The sequence below is a fragment of the Stomoxys calcitrans genome, chromosome 2, assembly GCF_963082655.1.
Source record: "Stomoxys calcitrans chromosome 2, idStoCalc2.1, whole genome shotgun sequence".
In the NCBI taxonomy this organism is placed as follows: Eukaryota; Metazoa; Arthropoda; class Insecta; order Diptera; family Muscidae; genus Stomoxys; species Stomoxys calcitrans.
Window position 1 is genome coordinate 112,147,876 of NC_081553.1, and position 16,261 is coordinate 112,164,136.

At 38.4% G+C, this 16,261-nt stretch overlaps 1 protein-coding gene across 5 annotated transcripts in view; it reads right to left on the bottom strand.

Annotated features, from left to right (window-relative positions):
* The window catches only part of LOC106088861 (uncharacterized), a 431,599-nt gene that overhangs the window by 63,571 nt on the left and 351,767 nt on the right, over positions 1-16,261 (bottom strand). The gene's annotated exons all lie outside the window — the stretch shown is intronic.

The window sequence follows — 16,261 nt, forward strand, 5'->3', positions numbered from 1 at the left end:
TCATAAATGAATTGAATGCTAAAAACTGTAGAAGTCATTGTGTAATATTTCAGTCCCTTCAGAAAAAAAATTGCGGCTTGTAGGGGCTCAAGAAGCAAAATCTGAAGATCGGTTTATATGGAAACTGTATCAATCTATAGATCGATTCAGACCATGTTTCACATGTATGTTGAAGGTCATGGGAGAAGCCGTTGTACAAAATTTCAGTCAACTTGGATAATAACTGCCCCCTCTAGAGGTTCAAGAAGTCAAGATCCCAGATCGGTTTATATGACAGGTATAACAGGTAATGTACCGATTTGCTCCATACTAAGCACAGTTGTTGGAAGTCAAAACAAAATGCCTCATGTAAAATTTCAGCCAAATCGGATGAGAATTGCGCCCTCTAGCGGCTCAAGAAGTCAAGATCCAAGATCGGTTTATATGGCAGCTATACAGGGGTTGGAAGTGACACCAAAACACCCCGTGCTTAATATAACCAAATCGGATAAAAATTGCGCCCTCTAAAAGCTGAAGAAGTCAAGCCCCAAGATCGGTTTATATGGCAGCTATATCAGGCTATGAACCAATTTGAATCATACTTAGCGCAGTTGTTGGAAGTAATACCAAAGCACCACGTGCAAAATTTCACTCAAATCGGACGAGAATTGCGACTTCTAGAGGCTCAAGAAGTCAACGCCCAAGATCGGTTTATATGGCAACTATATGAAACCATGGACCGATTTGGCCTATTTACAATCCCAAACGACCTGCACTAATAAAAAGTATTTGTATAAAATTTCAAATGCCTAGCTTTACTCCTTCGAAAGTTAGCGTGCTTTCAGACGGACAGATGGATGGACATGGCTAGGTCGACTTAAAATATCATGTCGATCATGAATATATATACCTTGTGAGGTCTTAGACGCATATTCCGAGGAGTTACAAAAAGAATGACGAAATTAGTATACCCCCATCCTATGGTGGAGGGTATACAAATTTACCAAGTCCAAGAATGCAAATCTTTCTTACCTAGTTGGCTATCAAAGAAAGTTTGTTCTATTGGCCGAATTCAGAATAGATATACAAGCACCTTTATCTTCTGCGTCTTTCCAATTTTTGACACTTAATCTTTCTCCATTCGGAGGAAAATTCCTTAAATTTTCCACCAATATGGCTAAAGCGTGATCTTGCGTTTTAATATGATAATTTTAACCTTGTCAAATCGCACAAAGTACGAAGAAACCCTAAAGTCCTTAATCCCATGGCAGCAGGTCGTACGCACAGGATTGACCCGATAAGAGTCTTTCTTCTATAAGGGCTGCCGTCTTGGTGTACGTCCGTATTCGTTCTTTTTTCATCATGAGAGAGGCACATTCGGGAGTGCCTTCTCCGCAAGCTTCCGGTACGTGCCGAGAACCACGAACCCTGGTTCTATTCGGTTTGCCAGAAGAGCCTCTATCATCTGTCGGTGTCGATGAGGTTTAACCGGTGCATGGAATGGGTGGATTTTCTATTTTGATCTGGCCTTACGTCAATACGAGAGTATAGTCTCACTGAATACGTTGCAAGGTGTTGTGAGAACATAGACAGCAGTAGGGATCTAAAAGTCGACTTTCGACTAATCGATTAATCGACTTTTTGTGTCGAAGTCGATTTTTACTGTTTAAAAAAGTCCAGCAGTCGACTTTGAAGTCAAAAAAAGTTGAAAAGTCTAAAAGGCCAAAAAATGTCGAAAGGTCAAAAAAGTCGAAAAAGCCGAAAAGTCGAATAAGCCAAAAAGTGGAAAAAATCGAAATGGATCCAAATTCAATTCGATTTTTGCCACCGATTGCTTCGACTTTTTTTTTTGTTATGGTTGCAATAGGTACAAACTTGATCTTTTTAGATAAAAATAACAAAAATAACTCAAAATGGAGCGTTTAAGAGGAAAGTTTAAAAAGAAAGTAAAAAAAAAACCAAAACCCCAAAAAAACACCACCCAAAATCGAAAGTCGATCTATCGGGATAATATAGGTATCAAATCAAAGGGATTGAAGAGCAGAATAGGAATATGATATTAAAATTTGGGTTCCAGGCCCCATGGGGCCGCTCTAACCACAAAACTTCTTTAAATAGACTTATTGGAGACTTAATGAAGGCCACTGTAGGGCAGAAAGTAGCATTTCCGCATATGACGCTGAACGACTGGGTTCGAATCCTGGCGAGAGTATCGGTGGTTTTCACCTCCTAATGTTGGCAACATTTGTGAGGTACTATGCCATGTAAAAAATTCTCTTCAAAGAGGTGTCGCACTGCGGCACGCCGTTCGGACTCAGCTATAAAAAGAAGGCCCCTTATCATTGAGCTTTAACTCGTATCGGACTGCACTCATTGATATGTGAGAAGTTTGCCCCTGTTCCTTAGTTGAATGTTGATGGGCAAAATTTTCAATTTGCAATTGGAGTTCATGCCAATATGGGGCTCAGATGAAAGGCGTAGAGGAGTAGATTAAGAATATGGCATAAACAACAAGTCTATTATTTGAGCTTGATTTGTATGCCCCCACCTTCCAAAATCCCTCCAACTGGCCACATTAGTCGATAACGCTATACGGGACTAAAATGGAAGGTTGTTGCGAGTAGGTTGCGAATATGACATTAAAATTTTTATTCAAGTATCTAGGTGGCGCTTTACTTTCTAAAATCACCTCAAATACGTTAATTGACCCATCATGTCAATCAGGTATCCAATTTTGTAGCCAAATGTTTGGGGGTTCCATAACATCACCAAACTATACATATTTACCGACAATGGCAATATGGGGCTTAAATTAATGGTATTTGGTAGTAGAACACAAATTTGATAACCATATCTAAGGCACAATGTGAAGGCCCCTCGCACCCCAAAAATAACTCTGTAGCGAGAACGTTTATACAATTATTTAATTATTAGTACACTCAATATATAGACTTTAGAATAATTGCCGTACTTATATAAATTAACATCACTGTTTTGTTTTTATGTTATCACTCAATGCCTTTTGTCACTCAATGTGTCTCTACTTTTGGTCAATATCTCTTTGTAATGTTTCACCCACTCATTTATTTACATGTAACTGTAGCAACAACAGGAATATGTGTTTATTTTATCACCAGGCTTTGAATACAACAACTAAGTCTAGTTTCATTTTTCATTATTGTAATCTTCTCTTTGACTCCCGTTAATGCAAATATGATCGGAAAATGTTTAAAATAGAGATCCACAAGAAGAATTTTGTCATTCTGGTTTTAGCTATCAAGCAATAAAGACCGAAAAGAAATCTAAGCCTCTGCGTCTTATTTAGAAAGGCAGTACCTTTAAATAAAATAATATTTTCTTTAAAATATAATAAAATTGAAGTAGTCCCGATTTGACGCTAGACGTCTGTCTGGGACTCTTTGGAATTATAATTAAATCGGTAGGCGAATTTGACGATTTACGTCTGTTCTGCCTCCAATAAAAACATAATAACTCCTCGCATCAATCTACAAGCTGAACAGTCTCATGTAACCCTTTACATTGGCGCCCAACAATAAAAATCCACAATTTCAAAATTTGTTTAGTTTGTAGTTGCTGTTTTGAGGAAGATTTAGTTGTTGCTACTTTTTTTCATTGCGTTCAGTTCATTGGTTGTGTGTGTTAATTTCTCGTTTGGCATTTAAAAGCCATATTATATTTTGAAATATGATTCGACGAAGCCCTCGTAACACGCCCACGACTGCTAACAGTACGTCATCGGGTCAAAATCTTGGAAATAATCAATCTAATGAGGAAAATTCAAATACCCCAAGAAATATTCCTACGACCTTAAGTAACGCATCTGTAAGTCAAAAAGGTACGCCAAATCGTTCAAAAGGCGAAATTGAAAATTCGGCAGGTTCACGTACCACCACAAGCAATGTACCCTCTGTGAATAATAATATGGGAAATAATCGCCCTGGGGAAGTTTCAGATCTCGCGGTTGTCAATAACTCGATAAATATGTCAAATCAGAATTCTACAAATAACCAGTCGATGAGAGACGTAGTAAATCCTCCACAAATTCCTCAAAATTCAAATACACCTAGCAGTCGTAGTTCACGACCTACATTGTCCGCTCAAACATCAAGTATGTCAACCCACTCCGAAGCTTTTCCTGATAATTTAGAGAGAAATCAAGGCAATTTGTCAAGCTCCTTTAATTTTACTTTCACGCAAGATCAGTTTCATCAAATTATGAGTAATATGAACACCAAGCCCGAATCTAAGACAACTTTTGTGAATTGTAGTGCACGTTTTAATGGAGGACGTAATACTACCAAAGTAGAAGATTTTATAGCCACGATTCTTGTCTACAAAGAAGCAGAGAATGTGTCAGACACTTTGGCTTTAACTAGTTTTCCTTTATTGCTGGAGGGATATGCATCCACATGGTGGCAAGGAGTCCAATACGAAGCCAAAAACTTTGAAATGGCTATTGACCTCCTACGAAAAGCGTTTTCACCTCCTAAGCCCGATTGGCGAATTTTCGCAGAAATTACCCAAGATAAACAAAAAGTTTACGAGTCAACCGATGTTTTTATTTGCCGTAAGCGACGTCTGTTTGCCCAGTTGTCGGAAAAGCTTACAGAAAACACAATGTTAAATATGATTTTTTTTCAATTAAATCTTTCGATAAGAGAGAAACTTTCGAGAGACAACGTTAGGAATTTCCAAGACTTACTTCAAAAAGCCAGAGATATCGAAATGTTTTTGGATGAAAATAAAATGTCAAGGCCTCGACAAGAGACCCCAGAGAAAATGAATATGCGTTGTTCTTTCTGTAGGAAAAAAAATCATACCATCGATACATGCTATAAAAAGATCGAATCAGATCGCAGGGGAACTAGTAAAGTGCAGGAGAATACTATCAGCTGTTATGGATGTGGTGCAGCAGGCTACTTTAGAGCCAATTGTCCCAATTGCAATAGTAAAAATCCTAACAATAGCCCAGAAAAACTAGATTTCAATTCGCTACACACCACCATCGTGGGTAGAAATGTTCCTACAGTTGGAGTAAATATAAATGGCATGGAAGGTGAAGCGTACTTGGATACTGCGGCGCGAACGAGTGTTGCAGGATACAAACTTTATCAAAAACTCAAGGAGAAGCAAGTAGGATTTCAACGAGTTTCAGCCGAAATAGTACTAGCAGATGGCATTCCTCATGAAGAAATTGTATATTCAACAATAGTAAATATAATAATAGGAAAGCGCCTAAGGAAAATTCGATTTATATGTTTGCCAAAAGCTATGGGAAATCGTACACTCATCGGCATAGATTTTTTGGAGCAAGCGAATATTGTTTTGGATTTGGCAGACAGACGCTGGTTCTTTAAGGACGAACCAACCAAAATATTTGAGTTTAAAATGAATCAACCAGATTTAGCGCGGTCCATACCTCTTACACAAGCAAACATTCGAGAACATGACTCTATCAATGAATATTTGTCTTGGTTTGAAGATTCAAGCTGTAAAACTCTGCCTAAAGACAATGTATGCCCAATATCGAGTTATTATTCCCCGAGGGGAATTAATAAAATATTTAAGGATAGTGTACCATCAGATTTTCTTCCTCAGGTTGACTCAGGTTTATTTCCACCTATGAAAAGGAAAAAGAGCTCTGAAACTGAGCCAATATTACTCAATTCCATTGATTTTTCGTTAAGAAATGAGGAAGGCATACATTTAAAATGCCCTGAAAGGAGAGAATTGGAGAAGCTATTGGCCAGTGCAAAAGACATTTTTGAAGATAAATCGGAAACAGTACCAGGCATTGAACATTATATAAACACTGAGGCTCATCCACCAATATCATGTCCTCCTTATAGATTGTCTCCAGCAATGAGAGAAAAACTAAAAAAAGAAATTGATGGTATGCTTAAGAAAGGAGTAATTTATGAAGGGGAATCCCCCTGGTCGTTTCCAGTCGTTATCATACCTAAGAAAACAGGAGACGTCCGTATATGCGTAGACTATAGAAAACTGAACGCAATAACAATTACCGACAAATACCCTTTACCTCGTATGGATGACCTGCTGCACGCCGCGAAAGCCACATCTTTTATGTCTACAATTGATTTGAAATCTGGGTACTGGCAAATCAAAATGGCAGACAGAGATAAAATAAAAACAGCCTTTACAACACCATTTGGCATTTTCTTATTTAATAGGATGCCATTTGGTCTTAAAAATGCTCCAGCGACCTTCCAGAGATTAATAGACAGATTAAGAAATAGCCTTCCGCAGGTTATAATATTGGCATATTTAGATGACCTTATTATATGTTCAAGATCTTTTCCTGAGCACTTGAAAGACTTGCAAATGGTATTCGATAAACTGAAATGTCTAAAACTGCAAATGAACCGAGATAAGTGTCATTTTTGCCGACCTGAAGTCAAATATCTCGGCCATATTTTGACAATAGAAGGTCTGAGACCCGATCCAGATAAAACTAGTGCGATTTTACAAAGACCACATCCAAGAAATTTGAAGCAAGTAATTTCGTTTCTGCAAACTTGCTCATGGTTTAGACGTTTTATTCCTGAGTTTGCAGAAATATCGAAGCCACTATCTCTATTAACCAAAAAGGGCATTAAATTTGTCTGGACTGATGAACAGGAAAAAGCTTTCAACAAACTTAAAATAATGTTGACATCTCCACCAATTCTACAACAAATCGACGAAAGCAAGCCCTTTAATCTAAAAACCGATGCCAGTGATTATGCGCTCGGAGCAGTTTTGATGCAGGGGGAGAAGGAAAACGAGCACCCTATAGAATATGCGAGTCGTCTATTGCTTCCGGCAGAACGAAACTATTCTACAACAGAGAGAGAGGCTTTGGCAGTCGTCTGGGCGGTAGAGAAATTTCGAGGCTATATTGAGGGATCGACCATTTCTGTTTTAACAGACCACCAACCTTTGCGATGGCTTTTTTCACTGAAATCACCAACTGGTCGATTGGCAAGGTGGGCCTTAAAGCTGCAGTCTTATAACATAGTATTTGGCTATACCCCTGGTAAACAAAACGTTATTGCCGATACCTTATCCCGTCCCCCTTGCAAAAATGAAAATCACACAGATATTAAATGCGAGTGTTTCTCTATTTCTATCGATTTCCCAAGACAGGGAGCTGCCGAAGTTCGATCAGCACAGTTGGAAGATGTTGATATTAAAAAAATTATCGACTCCTTTGAAAGGGATGATGACAACATATTGTTGTATACTAATAGAGGATATCTTTTAGTAGAAGGAGTATTATACAGGTACTGTTCAGACCAGGACTCCGAACAAGGGCAATTAGTGGTTCCAAAGTCAATGCGGGCAAAAATATTAGAAAGACTTCATGACAATGAGCTGGCAGGTCACTATGGAATTGACCGAACCATCCAAAGAATTGCACAGCATTATTACTGGTCCGGTATGCGCGCCGATATCACGAAATATGTGAAATCATGTCTAGATTGTCAACGCTATAAATCGACCAATTTGAAACCAGCAGGCCTCATGCAAACCGTCTCAAGTAACCAACGCTTCGAAGTGATTGCTATGGATTTAGTAGGCCCGCTTCCACGAACGCAAAAGGGAAACCAATGGATTTTGGTAGTAGAAGATATTTGCAGTCGTTGGGTCGAGCTATTCCCGTTAAAAGATGCTACAGCAGAAAATTGTTCGAAGATATTGTTACATGATATCGTGCTGCGATATGGTGTGCCCCGACGCATTCATACAGACAATGGGTCCCAGTTCATATCGGCTATCATGCAGAAGCTAACCTATTGTCTAAATATTAAACAAACCTTTACACCAATATATCACCCTGAAGCCAATCCTGTTGAGCGGAAAAATAGAGATTTAAAAACACAACTTGCAATTTGTGTTGGAAAAGATCACACCGTCTGGGACACGAAACTTCCCATGATACGATTTGCGATGAACACAGTGAAATGCGAAAGTACCGGATATTCATCAGCCTACCTAACATTTGGACGAGAACTTAGAAGCCCTTTAGAAGCACACTTGGACCTGAAAGCCATAATTCTATCAGAAAATTTCATACCACAAATAACACCTCATCTTCTGAAAATGGCAGATGTTTTAAAAAAGGCAAATGAATCGGTAGAAAAAGGTCAAGATAGAAACAAAAACTATGTGGATTCTAAGAGAAGGCAGAACATCGATTTTAAAATTGGCGATAAGGTGCTGATAGACACACATATCTTGAGTAGCGCTGCGAAAAACATGACTTCGAAATTTGTACCCAAAAGAGATGGACCATACATAGTTACAAGTAAAAAAGGTTCATCATGTTACACCATATCGCTAGTAGAAAGTCCAGATACTCCGATGGGTACGTACCATACTTCACAGCTCACCGCATATACGGGACATGAAGATACGCCCATTTACCCGATAAGAAAAAGAGGTCGTCCCAAAGCTATAAACGCAACCACGTCACAAAATATAAGTAGCACAACTAGTAGAAATCTCTCAAAAGATAAGCAACAGAACTATTCAGACGCAAAAACAGCAGAAGATAGAGATACATCAGATAAAAATATCATCAATGGAAGAGTCCTACGACCGAGATCTACAAAGAATTGAACGCTGCCACATCGTCGAGACGTCTTCTGTGGCAGAGGGGGAGGCTGTAGCGAGAACGTTTATACAATTATTTAATTATTAGTACACTCAATATATAGACTTTAGAATAATTGCCGTACTTATATAAATTAACATCACTGTTTTGTTTTTATGTTATCACTCAATGCCTTTTGTCACTCAATGTGTCTCTACTTTTGGTCAATATCTCTTTGTAATGTTTCACCCACTCATTTATTTACATGTAACTGTAGCAACAACAGGAATATGTGTTTATTTTATCACCAGGCTTTGAATACAACAACTAAGTCTAGTTTCATTTTTCATTATTGTAATCTTCTCTTTGACTCCCGTTAATGCAAATATGATCGGAAAATGTTTAAAATAGAGATCCACAAGAAGAATTTTGTCATTCTGGTTTTAGCTATCAAGCAATAAAGACCGAAAAGAAATCTAAGCCTCTGCGTCTTATTTAGAAAGGCAGTACCTTTAAATAAAATAATATTTTCTTTAAAATATAATAAAATTGAAGTAGTCCCGATTTGACGCTAGACGTCTGTCTGGGACTCTTTGGAATTATAATTAAATCGGTAGGCGAATTTGACGATTTACGTCTGTTCTGCCTCCAATAAAAACATAATAACTCCTCGCATCAATCTACAAGCTGAACAGTCTCATGTAACCCTTTACAACTCCTTATTATCCTAATTTTCAAAAACGTTATGGTGGTCTAAGCAAACCAAAATTTGTTTGCACTCTTATTATCTCTTAGGCCCCCAGAAAAAAAAGTCAACTTGTTAATGGTCGAAAAAGTCAAAAAGTCGACTTCTTTATAGACCAGAAAAGTCGACATTTTGATTATCAGCAAAAGTCCACTTTTGATTATCAGAAAAAGTCGAAGATCGACTTTTCAATTTCACTTTAGATCCTTAGACAGCAGTGGGTAACAAGCGTCGTCATCGGACTATGGGCCTCTTTGACTTTGCCCGTTCGCAATATTTGCAACAGCAACACCACAGCCCCAATTAAGAAGTGTATCTTGCACCTGAATTGCAATGGTCTCCAAGGCAAGATCGACGAGATTGTAGATTTTATGAGTCGGAAGAACATATCGGTTGCAGTGATCTAAGAGACAAAGGTGACCAACACCTGCAACCTGCCCAGTTGTCACAGAAACCATGAGCTATGTAAGGCCCAGTATGCCCCTCAAGCATTTTGGTAGAAAACAAATGGTGACAAAAATATCATGCATTCATTTGGCCACTCCGCCACACTTTTGCTGATAAAGTAAGCATTTATCAAAACAAAGCGTCACTTTGTGCAAATAAATCTATTACGTTGTGCAAAAAAATTACTAACGCGATACGTTTCTTGCGATGGAGCCAAAAAAATATATGTATTTAATGATAAGAATTTCAATACTGAACGGCTGCGCAAACAGGCAAGAACTACGTGTGCCAAAGTGTTTAGGTGCGAACAATTCCTTTACGAACAGCGCCTATGTACTAAGGTTGTTGCTTCTAAACGAGGAAGTAAGAACTTTTGGTCGTTTATAGAAAGGGTAAATTTTAGCTCTTCATCTATCCAAACTCTTGTTACGGATGATCAAACTTTTACTGATCCTGTTGATCAGACTCTTCACTGCCGGATAGCAATCAACCACGCACCTAAATCGAAAATGTATCTAGCATCCTGCCTCACATATTGTTTCCAACTCGTGGAGTTAAAATGGTTCCTGAGGGTCTCGACGTAAATAAATCCCCGAGCCCGGAAGGCTATCAACACTTGTCTTGCGCAAGTGTTCGTTGATGCTTGCTTGTCCATTACGCAACCTTTTCAACCTTGCTTAACGTGCGGGTGACTTTCTGGGGCGTTGGAAGGTTGCGAACGTTCAGCCAATACCCAACAAGGGTGAGGCGAACAACTTCGACAAACCCTTGTTGGATATTGGCTTCGTATTACCGACCTATTGCGATATGCTCTGCTCTTTCCAAAGTTATGGTCTATCGCCATCTTGTGAGGTATTTAGAGTCTAATGGCCTTTTTAGCGATCAACAGTATGGGTTCTGCAGAAATCGCTCTAGGGGGACCTCATGGCATTTCTGTCGGAACGTTAGAGTCGCTCAATACACCAGTTTGATGAGCGTAAAGGTGTGGCACTGGATATCCCCAAAGGATTTGATAGGGTCTAGCACGGTACTACATCAAAACTTGTCACATTTGGTGTCAGTAATGGCTTCGTTAGATTTATTTCGAGCTTACTCAGAGATCCGACTATACGAGTCGTTATAGATGGGTTCTCATCCAATGAGCATAAATTAACCGCAGGTGTGCTTCAGGGCTCTCTCTTTTTTCCTTCTATATCTTCATCAACGATCTGTGGAGTTAGACATCGAATCCGATCGACTAATTTGCGGTCTCATTCTTACTCATTCGACCATAGGCTAAGTCTTCGAGAGATTGAGGACAAGAGGTGGATTGTGGACGATACACTCTGGAAGGGTTTTGCTGGCCATCTTTGAGTGGGATCGAACGAATCGAGTAGATTTTAATGCACGGAAAACTCAATGCTGTTTGTTATCACACAAATGATTCGCCGACCCAATACGATCATCTCTTTCTATCAACGATAAAGATGTTGAGCAATCAGAAGCTATTGATGTTCTGGGCATGAAGATACACAGTAGTGTCCGTTGGGCTAAACATGTTTTCGAAGTGTCGAAAGAAAAATCAACAATCATGGTATTTAGAAAAGGTGGAAAGTTATTAGCAACTGAAAAATACTGCTTTAAAGGAGCCGAAATTCGTATCGCCTCGGAATACTGCTATTTAGGTATGATTTTAACTCCAAAACTAGCATTCGACAAACATGTGCAATCATCATTCCAGCGCTTAGGCTTTCTTAACGATGCAAGAATTACTTCACTCCTTCTGATCTTGTTAACATCTTTACCACTTTCATGGAGTACAAAATGGAGTACAACTCACTTGTATGGGCTGGAGCTTCAAAATCATCCTTGGAGCTAATGGACCATGTACAAAGGAGAGCGATGGCGTTGATTGGAGACAGTAGGCTATCCAACACTTATGCCTATCTTGAACATCATTGTATAGTGGATTGTCTGGCGCTGTTCTGTCACTACTTTCATGGTGTATGTACATCTGATATTCATCTACTTATTCCTGAGGTAAGGATGTTTGTCAGAATTACCAGACTTTCCAGAAACTCTCATCCATTTGTAGTTGATTGGATATCAAACCGGACAATCCATTACAGAGAGAATTTTTATTTCGCCCGAGCCATTCGTATATGGAATCGACTTTCGGCTAATGTTTGTCCTACCCACTATGACATCCAGAGATTTAAGACAAATGTTAATAAATACTACATCTTTCCTCTATTGAAGCCTAGAAATAATCCTAGTAAGTGGTAGTCGTACAAACCGATCTTCCTTTTTTCATCAGTTATCAAAATGCTTGTCGAACTACTCTTCACGAGCCTCGTTGGAGAATTTCGCCAAGCATGGATTTCGAAGAATGCATAGCAAAACAACCGCTTTGCATTCCATCATCGGACTCTTTTGCCGAGGCTTCAACCAGCATAGGCCGTGTTATAGGAAGGTCCTCGTGGCACTGGACCTATCGGAGGCATTAGCAGCCATGCTAAACTATTTGAGGACATCTCCAACACGTCCCTCTAGCCATGTCTGAAACGCTGGCTCGCGTGTGGTCGCCAGCCATTTGTGAAATTTAGGGATAATAAATCGAAACACCGTGGAGTGAAACAGGCAGTTCCCCAGGAAGGGGTGATATCTCCGGCACTTTCGTTGACACCGTCTTTCCAGGCTTGCGTTTGAGAGGAGAACAAAAACAGGACATGAGGAGCAACAATGGGCCATATGATAAACTATGTGGGTGCTAAGACATACATCTTCCTGTTATCTTTTTCAACCTAACCCATGTTAATGCCCGTCTAATGCAAGGGACAAGTTTCAGCGTTTGGAACCGTTCGTTAAACGAGATTTGAACTAGCTCAGGAGTATATAATGGAATAGGACTAAAGATTATCCTACCATTACCCTGTCATCCTTTATCCTAGTCTCAAGAGAGTTTGATAGATACACTTCTGGGGACGAAGATCCCTTGGGATCTGTAGATCGGCCAGTGGTGAGAATGAAATCACTGTATACTGCAGTTATCATACGTAAAATGGTAAATGGTGTTGTGGTTTGGCGGACGGCGCTTCAAAAATGCATCTAATGCTCAAGTGATTCTCTTTATTTTTGGCCATGCAGCTGGTATGAACACTGTTTTATCCTTGTTTAGAATGCATGATATTCCAGGAAAGGTGGATTACATATAGTCTGAGCTGTTATTTAAAAAAAGTACTTGAGGCACTATGCCTGATATAGCCGATTGGAACTACAATTTCCCTGGTAATAAAAAGTATGCATACTTCTATATGGGTTGTCCCAAACAAGATGGTCATTTGAGCTTTGGTCGTTGCTCTAAAAATCTAGGCATATTGAATATTTTTTTAAATAAATCTTCAAAGAAAATACTTCTGAAATAGAAAGCCGCCCTAAGATCTCGCAGGTTTTCAACAAGATAGTTGAACAGTTAAAAATGCATTTATTTTAGGTGCACGGCCACAGATATCTAGAAACTACTACAAACATTCCAGGGGATCTACAATCTTTTGAAATGCCTTTTTGAGTTGCTTACGCAAATTTTTCGAAATAAGACCCTATAGGGCAACTTATTGTAAACGCTCTATGTGGCCAAATCTAAACTTCACGGATACTCTCCGTATCCGTCATGACAGGTGTCTGCCTGGAAAACATGCTCATTGGCTAAACGGCTTTCTGTCGAAGCTGTAAAAATGTCGTATAAAAGTGAAAATAGAGCATCTGTCGTGTACCTGACCTGTCTGACGTTGGGATAGTTAAGCATTTGAAAATCGAACGATTACGTTGCCTAGATCATATAGTCAGATTATAAAAATGGAAGAAGATCAAGGCGATCGATAGGATTGGATTGTAGAAGCCTGAGTATATAAGTATGCAAGGCGTTGTCACACCTAGGCCAAGAAATCTATATTTTTATGGTAATATATTGGGTTGCCCAAAAAGTAATTGCGGATTTTCATATAGTCGGCGTTGACAAATTTTTTTCACAGCTTGTGACTCTGTAATTGCATTCTTTCTTCTGTCAGTTATCAGCTGTTACTTTTAGCTTGCTTTAGAAAAAAAGTGTAAAAAAGTATATTTGATTAAAGTTCATTCTAAGTTTTATTAAAAACTTTAATTTTAAAAAATCCGCAATTACTTTTTTAGCAACCCAATAGAAAAGGGAGTATAATGGGGAACTGAAAGTACACAGATAGAAAAATTACGGTACTTTGCCATAATCGCCTGGCATTATTTTGTTCGCGTCATTGGCAAAGATTTTTAATACCACTTGGTATCAAATCAATACCAGACAAAGAAGGCTATTAAGAATTGAAGGCCTTACGTTTATATTCTTGTCATCGTAGCAGAAGTGTTGTTGAGCTTTGAATTTAAAATTTTGTTGCCATTATAAAATATTTGTTTAACAAATAAATAAAATGCTTTAATATAATTTGAGTGCGTAAAAACCTATTCATATACTCGAAAGCGGTGAAAATGGAAATTGTAATTGTATTCTAAGGACATTATACATCAAAAACATGATAGTCCATTGTGTGGAAAATGGTGCAGTGTTGATGTATTCATATGAAAACCACTTCTGGGAATCAATGGATATTGATTGTTGAATACAAGGAAATGAGGTTGGTCACGGTGTAACATTACTTTTTGTAATTGTTAACATAAATAATCGAAATAAAATTAGATTACAATTATTTTCAATGGTTTTGTTATTGTTTATTAGGGGGTGGAATAATCAATAATGGTTTGGTACTAAAACCAATAACGGTCTGGTGCTAAAACCAATAACAGATTGGTATTAAAACCTATACAATTTCGGTCATAAGGCTGGTACCAAACGGTAATAATCATACCATCCGGTATTGTTTTTTTTACCATACGGTGCTGTTTTACTATCAATACCGTATGGTACTGAAACGAGCACGTTTGTTATCAACTTTTCTCTGGGTGCATCAAATCCGGTAATGATTGCCACTTCAAGGGCCTCAACGAGTCAAGTCGAGGGATCGCATAGAGTTGCCAAATCGAGTTAGAGTTAATAATATAACACATGCCGTGTGTTTGTCCTGTCTGATGTTAAGCACATTAAAATACAACGATTACGTCGGCCAGATAATATTATCAGAATGAGTGAAGATGTTCTATATAAAAAGTAAAAATGCCACAAGATCAAGGCGATCGATTGGTTGCAGTAACCTGAGTATATAAGTAAGCAGGGCGCCATCACACCTAGAGCCTAGGGCGGTCCACATTAGAAATACCCCAATGGACGCGTAGACCGATCAGGACGATATAGGTTTCCATGGTAATGGGGAGCCGAATAGGAATAGAAGGTATCAAATCTGGTAATAATCGACTCTTCTGGGGCCTCAGGGAATCAACTCGAGGGATCGATTTGTATGGGCGCTATGAATCGATCCTCCGACACCAACGTAATTTACATAGCAAATTTTAGCCCAATCGTCTGACCAATTAAATTTTGGGATTGGTTAATATGGGGACTACATCTATTTATGAAGCTATCTGGGAGGGATTTGGTGTGGATGTTGGAGGGTATATATGTACTTGACAAACCAAATTCCATAAACCCTGCCCGGCAGTTAACGATATAGGGAGGATTTTAAGGGTCTTCATCCACATTTTTTAATGAGTCAGATCACAAAATCTTTGGCATTCGATTAAAATCGAAAATATGTAAAATACGATTCAGTTTTTGCAAAATAGTATTGGGTTGCCCAAAAAGTAATTGCGGATTTTTTAAAAGAAAGTAAATGCATTTTTAATAAAACTTAGAATGAACTTTAATGAAATATACTTTTTTTACACTTTTTTTCTAAAGCAAGCTAAAAGTAACTGCTGATAACTGACAAAAGAAAGAATGCAATTACAGAGTCACAAGCTGTGAAAACATTTGTCAACGCAGACTATATGAAAAATCCGCAATTACTTTTTGGGCAACCAATACAACTTTCACCCAACTTTTAACTATTTTTTAACGGCTGTTTACTGAAGTGATAAGTTTTTACCATATGCTAAAGTATTAAGAAAACATATTTGTTCTATCATTAAACAAAAAAAGAAACTCATTTCATCAATCATCGTAGTCATTAGATGTATTTTGGGAATCATTATTTGTCTTTTTTCAATATCTAAAATTTACCAAAAAAGCGAAACTTGTACTTTGAACCAACGAACTACAACGAATATTTTCGATTTTTGCCCATATAGTTTGCCTATAATTACAAATTTATAAATTTATGCTGATATCAGTGATTTCCCTTGAGCGGCGTACATTACGCAAAATGGCATGAAGTGCTGCGGAAGCAACATTATTTGGCCATTTGAATTATAAGTGAGTTGGCTACGCCTGTGTGTGGGGGTTACACCTTAAAAGCCTCCCCCCGGCAGATCTCCCCCCACCCAAAAAAAAACAAGTAAACAACTTGCCCTTA